Source organism: Pinus tabuliformis, chromosome 6 (genome assembly GCF_031772625.1).
Source record: "Pinus tabuliformis cultivar Carrire ecotype Pingquan chromosome 6, CPIR1, whole genome shotgun sequence".
Taxonomy (NCBI): domain Eukaryota; kingdom Viridiplantae; phylum Streptophyta; class Pinopsida; order Pinales; family Pinaceae; genus Pinus; species Pinus tabuliformis.
The window spans coordinates 1058831159-1058840987 of record NC_142292.1 but is presented as its reverse complement, the minus strand read 5'-3'; the positions used below and the strand labels follow the sequence as shown (position 1 = coordinate 1058840987).

At 38.1% G+C, this 9829-nt stretch overlaps 1 pseudogene; it reads left to right on the top strand.

The window, feature by feature from the left end:
• Positions 1-7559: 7559 nt before the first annotated feature.
• Positions 7560-8275, top strand: LOC149262599 (NEDD8-specific protease 1 pseudogene; annotated as a pseudogene).
• Positions 8276-9829: the final 1554 nt, after the last annotated feature.

The window sequence follows — 9829 nt, the reverse complement described above, 5'->3', positions numbered from 1 at the left end:
CTTGCTACCATCAATGTGACTATCTTAGATGGAGATATGGTAAGGATTGCCTTGAAAGGGTTCACCGAGGAATGGAAGCCCTTCATCAAAGGGATCGTTGCCAGGGAGAAGCTGCCAGACTAGGATAGGTTGTGGGATGACTTCATTCAGGAAGAGTTGCAAGACGAGGATCTTCAACCGAAGCAGAAAGCTTCAGATGATGACATGGCACTTGCATCACGAATGAAGGGTAAGAAAAAGAAGGACTTGAGTAAAGTCAAGTGTTTCAATTGTGGCGAGATGGGTCATTTTTCGTCGAGATGTCCGACGAAGAAGGGAAATGATGAGAAGAAGAAAGGAAAGCAGGTCGTCAATGTTTCCACTTCAGCAGAGATGGATGATCTCTCCAGGGGATTGGAAGAGGAGAACTTTGCTATGATTTCTCATTTCTCGCAGAGTACTATCACGGAGGATGGATGATACGTGGACAGTGTTGCGACGAAGCATATGACAAGGTCACAGGAGGTTTTTGAGACTCTAGCTAGATGGGACTCGAAGTTGCACATGGTCTTGGGCGACAAGAGTCAGTTGGAGATCCGTGGATCGGGTGTTGTGCCATTTAGGATGGAGACAGGACGTATGATGCTGATCCAGGATGTACTTGTGAAAAATCCAGAACTGGAATCCCTACTGCAACAACTGATGATGTTACTCCTATTTGTTAAATTCCTTTAAACAAATTACTTGCAGTTTCCTACAGCAAATATCGTAATACATACACTACAGCCTTCACTTAATTAAATTACATGCGGAAACAAGAGACTGAGTAAGAAAGAAAATACAACACAAATGACACCGTTATTTTTGGACAAATGTCCTCGGAAAAACCCAATGCAAGAAAACTGATGCAACAGATCTAAGGGTTTATTATTATTAAGCAGTAGCATATTCTGAATACATCTCTAAATACCTCTCTAGTTATTTAGTTACAGAGAGAAATACTGGCAGAAAGGTTTGGGAGATTACTTCACACAATCACTGAGAAAATCCCGGCTAATCCAGACTCTGGATGAAGTGCCTCTAGTAGGCCCTACGTTGCCCCTGCGCAGTCCTCACGCAGTCCCTGCGTCAACCTCTCTAGGCACTGCGTCACCCAGTTTGTTGATCGATTTGTTGCCTGGAGTCTCTGCTCTCAGCCTCCCGGTCTCACACCCCAGCTCCCGACTTCTAAAACTGACTCTCCCCAGCAAAATCTCGAACTCTCTTACCCTCTCCACTGCCTCTGCGTGGCCCTGCGTCAGCCTCTACATCTGGGCTATTGGATCACTCTCTGCCTCTCTCTACTAATGATTCTCCGGCTAAGAAAATCTCTCTCTCTCTGGATGCTATCCCTGCCCCTCAACTGCAAGAAATCTCCTGGATCATAACTTCCTCATGAAAACTTCTCACTTCAGAAAATTCAATCTCTTGATCTCTCGGTGTATTTTCCAAATGACCCTCAAGCTCCCTTAAATAATCTTCTCGATGACATTCAACAGCCCAAATTAAAAGCTAATCAATGGTTAAGATCATTTTAGCTTGATCCTCATCTTCTTCTAGAAGTTACACCCACAATTAGATTAATACCCATTAATATTTTTAATTTCCTAAGTTTAGACTTAGGATCACATTAAAAAATATTAATTATTTTAAAAAATTGTCTCTAGGTGGAATTTCCCAAAACGCTTTCTGGTTCTTTGGAATACATGTGCCCAAGCCTCCCTGCAAAATTTGAGGCCTAGAGCACATCCGATGCTACCCCAAATCAATAGTATTGTTTGTACTAGGACTCAGATATAGCATGATTTCCGTCTCGATGATCGAAAGGAAAGGGTTTGAGGTCTTGTTCCAGGACGGGAAAGCAAGACTCGGGCTTAGAAGTCTCCAAGTCGATGGGATTGTATTCAGATTTATAAAGCATGGTCTCTACAGGTTGACAGCCAAGCCTGTGGATCATGGAAAGAAGCAGGTGGAGCAAGTACAAGCTCCAGAGAAGCAAGAGCAGGTGCAGGTGCAAATGCAGGCTTTAGAGGAGAAGGTACAGATTCCCGAGAAGAAGGTATACCTTCCCGCGAAGGTCCAGGTTCCAGAGACTCAAAGGGATTCAAGTTCAAGAGGGAGCTTGCATATTCAAAGGGAGACTCAGCAGTCCAAGAAGAGCGCGTGGTCAGTGGGGTGCAAGGGTGCTCGCGGCCGTCTGATGCATCAAATCTTTTTCTCGTTCTCTTTCTTTTGCACTTTTTCTTCCTGGCAGGTTGTATCACTGATGACATGGAACTTTCTGCTTCAAAGCTATCAGATGAAGTATGTAAGATATGTGTGACATGTCTTTCTTCATCCTGCATCTGATCTTTATCGTTTTTAATTTTATCTGGATCACCTTCAATTAACCACCTTTCAATCGAACCAATGACCTCCTCATAATAAGATGGAGCTTGTTGCAGCAAATGAGAAGGCTCCTGATCTATTGATGTTTCCTGGTTTCTTTCATCCTTAATCCGCTACTGAAATTTATGTACCTGTATTGTAATGGCATTTATCTGGCTAGAGTGTTCAACTTTCATAGCACTGATTTCCCTGGCATGATCTTCTTCCATGGTCAATAACTTTTTCTGAAGACATATCTGATTAGCTTCCATATCTTTTATTACTTTATTGTCTTTTTCCTTTATGGTCATCAAGCAACGCTACATAGAGTTTAACTCTTCCTCATGATTTGCTTGCATGGTAGTTAACTGATTATTATGATCGAATGTCATGATAGTCATTTCTTCATCCATAGTTAATAACTTGTTTTGCATAGAATTAATTTCCCTATCATGATTAGCTTTCATGGTCGTCATATTTTCCTCTAAACCTGACAACTTGCTTTGCATAAAACTAATTTTTGTGTCATGATTAGTCTTCATGGCCTCAATTTCCTTAGCATGCTGATTTTGCATAATCTCCATCTCCCTATTACGTTTTTCCAGGTGGGTGCATAAAGTTCTCACATCATTGACGTAATTAGTTTGATTAATCTCCATATTTTTTACCAGCAGCATTAGTTCTTGTATAATTTGCTTTTGATCTTCCTTTTCGTTGTCATTTGTCCCTGCTTTTCCACTATCATGGACTTGATCTGCAATAGTACAGGTGGATGACACATTCTGATATGAAGAATTGTCTTGGAATCTTTCACCGACAGCTGGACCTTTTATCAGATTACTTTTATTCTGTTGCACAATTTTAGGGGCACAAGGCGAGCTGTCTGGATTACCATATCTATCTTTAAAAGCATTGACAATGTCTTGTAACGAAGTGAAAGAATCTTCAGGATAATTATTAAACCAATTCAAAGCATCACCCTCTAAAGAAAAGACAAAAAGACGCATTTTGATATCTTCATGATTAAACTGAGGGGGTCTACAATATATGATCATTATACGAGTAAACAAGCCTAGATGCCTTTTAACAGCCACTAAATCACCACCCAAGAACACAGGTAATTTAGAAATGGCCACCTCCGGAAAATCATGGAGATGGTCAGTAAAATGACATGGTTTAAATGAATAATCCATGATGAATAATAAGGGATCAAATGGATGATAGAACAAGATCTCTGCTCAAGAAAATCAATAGATGAAAGAAGTGGAGTCGCCACTTGAACAATGAATCTAATTTTAGGATCCAAAAAGCAACAAACAAGCAGATATGAGAAAGGCTTCTTGTCTGGGAAAAATAAGAAATGGAGTCGCCACCCAAACAAGAAACAAACCGCAGAGAAGTTGTTGATATGACGAAAGATAAGGTGATGAAAAGACCAAAAGACGCCAAAGAATGTTGGCCGTTTGACAGGCTAATGAATGGCGTAAATGATGAGATGATGCCAAAAAAATTTGACTCTGCCAGCTCAAATGAAAAATAAGAAAGAATAAATAATAATGAATGTCGAATAAACCAAGGACAGAAAAAACTGTGTCCTCGGCAACGGCGCCAAAAAATGTTGGCGTTGCCGGCTCAAACGAATGATAGAAAGATGAACGATGAATGATAAAAAGTTGTTGAAACACCGAGAATAAAGTATCCCCGGCAACGGCGCCAAAAAATGTTGTCGCACAGATTGTCACGACAATGCTCAGACCGGGGGTTGTCACCCTGATCCTCAATCTCTCCGTTTAAGCTTGTCTCCCGCGGCTAAGGAGGGTAGACCCTATAGGAAAATGGATGACCAACTGTGAATCAGTTGGTTTGGGAGACACGAAAGGAAACCAGCACTAGATAGATCTTATTGAATTAATACACCAATGCCTTGTGGAGTTAATGTTTAAACGATTAATTATCAAATGCTGCAGAAATATAAACCATGTAGAGCAATCATTTATCATCAAAGCTTAACTTTTACCAATACGAGATAATCAATAAATGCTTAATGGCTTGAAGATACTCCAGCAATTAAAATTTCAAAAGATAAAGTGCTTCGAACAATCACGTAAGATGCTAGCCAGAGATTACATTCATATAGTTAATCTTTGAATGAACATTTAAGCATGATAAACATTAATTCCCACGTCAAAATTTTAGCCTTAGAAGAAAAGATAAAACATAACAAATTCCTGAGCCAAGACTGAAACTGGCAAAATACTTTCAAAAAATATGATTTTATGTTTTTCAAAGAAAATTAAAGACTAAATCAAAAATTCTAAATAAAACTAAACTAAAAGGAACATTTTTATTTTTTTATTTAAATCAAACAACTAACTAAATCTAAAATCCAAACTATAAATAAAAAAATAAAAAAAACCTTTTATATCTTTTTATATTTTATATATTTTTTATGATTTTAAATTTTTAAATTTTTTAAAATGGAACAAAATTTACCATCCTAACAAAAAATTGATTTTTTATATCTTTCATAAAGATTCAAGATTTAAAAAAATAAATAAATAAATAAAACTAAATTCTAAAAAAAAAAACTAACCATTAAAATTCTAAAATCCTCAACTAAATTTTAATCTAAACTTAAAATAACCTAAAGACTATGCGAATTCAGCGAAGCCTAACTCCCAAAAAATAAGAATTAAAACATCACTACATATATATCAGAAATAAACAAAAATCAAAAAAAAAAATATTTTAAATTTTTATAAACAAGAAACTTACGTTAATCCTTGCTCATGAAATGAAATCGAAAACGAAACTTACTGCTCGACGCAAGGGAAGACTTGGCCCGTAAAAAAAAAAAAAAAAAAAACGTGGTTTCTTACAGTTTGCAGGTTCTTTGGACGGCGGACAGAGGATGCTCTTCGAGTTTGCAACCTCCAGCAATTTTTTGATGGCGGAATGCTCTTTGGCGACCACAGTGGGAGAACCCTGAACCGTATTGAAACTAAAAAATTACCTGACGCCCACGAGAAACACGTGATTCTTACGCCCAGCAATTTATGCGTTGATTAGATGCAGGCCAGCGGAGATTTGACGCAGGTGATGCGTGGCTCAGAGTGAAAACGCAGAAGTCTGGAGCAGCGGACGAACGTCTTCAAAAAAAATAAGATCGACTTTTGCTTTGCCTGTTGTTTGCAGGTATGGTTTGGTAGCTGCAGATGAGCGTGAGAGGTAGCAAGAGAACACAGCAACAGCAATGGAAGAGCGAGAATGTGACTGCACGGATGGAGAAAAGGACAAAAACAGCGAGGAATGGCTGCGGAATGAGGACCAAGGAATGACAGCGTTTTATTTGCAGCAGCGAACAGGCAGTTGGCCAAGCGGCAAGGGGTTTGCCCAGGTCACAAACGTTCTCGAGAAATTTCCTCCTCAAATACAATCGAAACCCTTCAGATCTGAAAACAACCGGTATTGAAACCCTTGTACAGCAAAACAGCTTGGATAAACCCTCGGAAATCTCCAAAAAACCCTGCAACCTGTAATGAAAAGACAACCCAAAAATAATATGCGCAAGGATAAAAACCTAAAACCCTAAAACCTAGCTAAAAAAAAATTTACAGTATTTACATATTTTCGACTCTTTATCAACCAGATTTGTCAATAATCCACAGTAATATTTTCAGAACATAAGTTTAATGTAAGACGCTTCAGAAAACCCTGCATGCATTCATAAAAAAAATTTCGAATGATTAGCCCGGGATCAAGAACTGGCTAGGCTCTTTCAGAAAACACAATCCGGGAGCTGGCTGGTTCAGCCGAGAACTTCCCCTAACGCCCGGTAATTAGAAAAAGGGATTTCCTGCACAACTTAAAATCAACCATTAACATAGAGGGAGAAAACAATAATGAAACCCTGATCAAATGGAGATACCTACCACTATATTTCAGAATCTAAACTTCATTCAAACCCCAAAGATCAGACAAGATACCTGTGCCTAGATCAATCTTCATTAAGCTATCATCCATGGCTGAAAATAAAATTATGCAAAAAAAATATATATATATATATAACAATCTTACAACATTTTCAGAAGAGTAACACCAGCAAGATTTTTAACCCCAAAGTCTTCTTTATTGCACAAAAAAAAATGACTACAAGAGAGCTTTCTTTAGCACCAGAATCAAATCTGATCTCAAATGACCCCTAGCATCCTATTTAAAGAAAAATTTCCCAACAGCTAGTTCGAGTGATCCATGTTAAAATGATCTCGACCGTCGATGAGGATCAAGATATCTCTTAATCTCATCCGTCGAATTTTTAATGCATTAAAAATTGAAGTTCTGCATTTATTTACTCAAAAATATTATTATTTTATTATTTTTAGGTTTTTACTTTATTTTATTATTTTTTATTTTTATCTAAATTTTTATTTATTTTTAATTTATTTTATAAATTTTATTATTTTTTATTTTTTAAAATTTTTATTTTTCAGTTATTTTTTTAATTTTTTAATTTTTTTAATTTTTAATTTATTTTTTAAATGGATCCTCGAACTTAGCCTTTGGAAAAATCACCTAGGACCTAGGACTTAGGACTTAGGGCTTATGAGGGGATTAAAACATTTTCTAACCCTCAAGACACTTTACATCATGACTTTTACAACTTTACATCTCAAGGGGGAGAACCCATTTGACGTAGACCCTCATAAACCACCAAGTTCTGCGACACAACTATAATCTAGCAAATTAACACACTAGGATTCTCCTAAGATTCTAATGACAAAATCCATTCCGGCTTTGGGGTTAGGCTGAAGGAAAACTCTGCTGATCATAGATCGGTGAGACAAAAAACCTTCTAGAACGTAGATTATCACTAGGAAATTAGGTTCACCTAGGCAATTTACATACATGACTCATATCTGCTAAGATTATTTACAATTCACACATGCAGACTGGGTTTACAACATAATATGATCAAGTCGACAATGACTGTCGAATGGCACGGACATGTTGATCAAGCGCTATCCCTTTTTGCGAAGAAAAGGGGGTGTACTGCTATGGGTAGTTGACACGTAGTGGTCAACATGTCGATTATTAGGAAAAGCAAATATTTCCATTTTATAAAATACTTGAGGAATTTCGGTGGTCAAGACTATTATGCACTGAAAGAGTGATATATGGATTACATGGGAGATGATGAAAAAGTGTTGAGCTATGGTGATGTTGTGTTAAGGAGATCTGATTTGAAGATTCTTCAAGGCCGTGATTATCTTAATGATCGTATCATTGAGTTTTATTTTGCTACTTGTCTTCCTCCACCTCTCCTAAGATCCTTCTTCTTGCACCTTCAATATCATTCTGGATTGTGAATGCCCCTGATGCTAGTAGCCTCCAGCAATTTGTTGATCCCCTGAAGCTTCCAGAAAAGGAGCTGGTTATCTTCCCCATCAATGACAATGAAGACTTCAGTGAGGCAGGCGGTGGTTCACATTGGAGTTGCTTGTATACAGTAAGAGAAGGAATATCTTTGAGCATTATGACAGTTCTGCACAGTGCAACGGAGTGTATGGAAGGAAATTATTTGAAAACATTAAGAGTTTTATGGGTCCTCCTGCATCATCTGCCACATTGGCCTTGCATTTCACACCTCAGCAAAGAAATGGCTATGACTGTGGTTTATTTGTCTTAGTCATAGTGAAAGAGTTGTGTGCATGTGAAGGAAACATTTCTGGTGATGATTGGGAAGCTGTCTTGAAGAGCCGAGTGACAGCATCTACAGTTGGAGAGATGAGAAACCAAATTTTAGATATTATCAATAAGCTGTCTAGCAAGAGATGCAAAACTTGTTCTTGTTGATTTTGATGCCATTAAAGTGAAGTGCATTCATACAGTATTTGCGTCTTTTTTTTTAGGGTCATTTTTTTTCTGGCAAAGCATCATGTTAACTGTTTTATGTAGTTGCAATGTTTAGCCCTGTACAAATGCATTCATGTTAAGCTGCTTCAAAATAACTGCCATCTGTTTTATTAGGACGCTTATTGTCTTTTTACAACCCAAGATGTTGTGCGGAAAGGCAGCATGATAGATACTTCTAGCAAAAGTTGGCTTTGAGAGAATCTTTGTAAATCAACAACTACACTCATTAATTTCTTAGAATGTGATGCTTGATACATGAACAGAAAAAAATAGTTATCTTTTATAGTCACTGATTATCTGTTTGAAGAAATGCATGACAGATAGGAAGACAACAATATAACTCTAAATATCTTGGCCCCAGTGCTTGAAATCAAAATATTAAATGCATCATCAGGAGCAGCTACCTTTTATGTTTGCTATAGCTGGAGTTGGAATCCAATTCCCAGAGACTTCGAGAAAACTCTTAGAAGATAGGTTGACATGATATGGGCTCTTTATTTCTCGTAATATGAGATAATTACAACGAGAGATTGTGGAAGTACAGAAATATGAAATAAGAGATTGTTTCTGGGTTTAAATAACTTATCTTTATTGCCTATAGAGGAGGTACTTTCATAGGTGGAAGATGCCCTGCTTAGGGTCTGTCTAGAGCTGATCCTTTTACCGCTTTGAGGATGTATGGAATGATGTACGACTCAACATCCCCAAACTAGTTTCACTGATATCGAATGATCTCCAAGATGGGGAGGCTAAGGAACCCACTACTTGGTGTACTCCATTACTATGCTCGTTGCTCTGATTCTATGGATCAACCTGAAAGCATGAGGTGATCGCCCTAGTCATCTCAGGACGAGGCTGTCAGGCTGGAAATGAGATTTGTGGTTGAAGATCACCTCAGTAAAAAGGGTTAGGTGTCTTTGGTCCTAGTATCGAAAGAAAGGAGGGACCCTCTGGAGTCCTTATATAGGCAGTGATAGCATCTAGTGATTTCATGGTACAAGGGGCACCAAAAGAAAAGAAAATGAGGTGCATCTCTATCTTTGGATCCTGTAGGTGGCACATCTGACAGATCCTATTATATTGTGGCATATCATGGTTTGTCTCTATTTGGAGTTGATGAGAACTGACCCATAATTGTTCCAAAGGATATTGAGCGATTGCATCCAATGCCTTCGCATATAAGGGGGGGCAGACAAGGATGCCATCACACAGCTCCCAAAAGTGCTTGAGGGTGGAGGTAAGGACCAAGTGACTTGAATGTACAATTTGTAAATGTCCTACAAAGAAGCTCAAAAAAGGCAATATATGGATCAAGTTTGTCGAAGATATGAGCCAATGACCCGAGGCAACTTGAAGCACATCACATCATGGATCAACACGTGTTTGGTGGGTACCTCATACACAAATAATCATGAATAACATATACACTTTTGTGGTTACAATTGTGGTGAGAACTGCACTTTATAGGCGCTAGGGCTAGAATCTAGACAACCATTTTGGACTTATTACTGTCTGGATTAGCAGTCTTGTA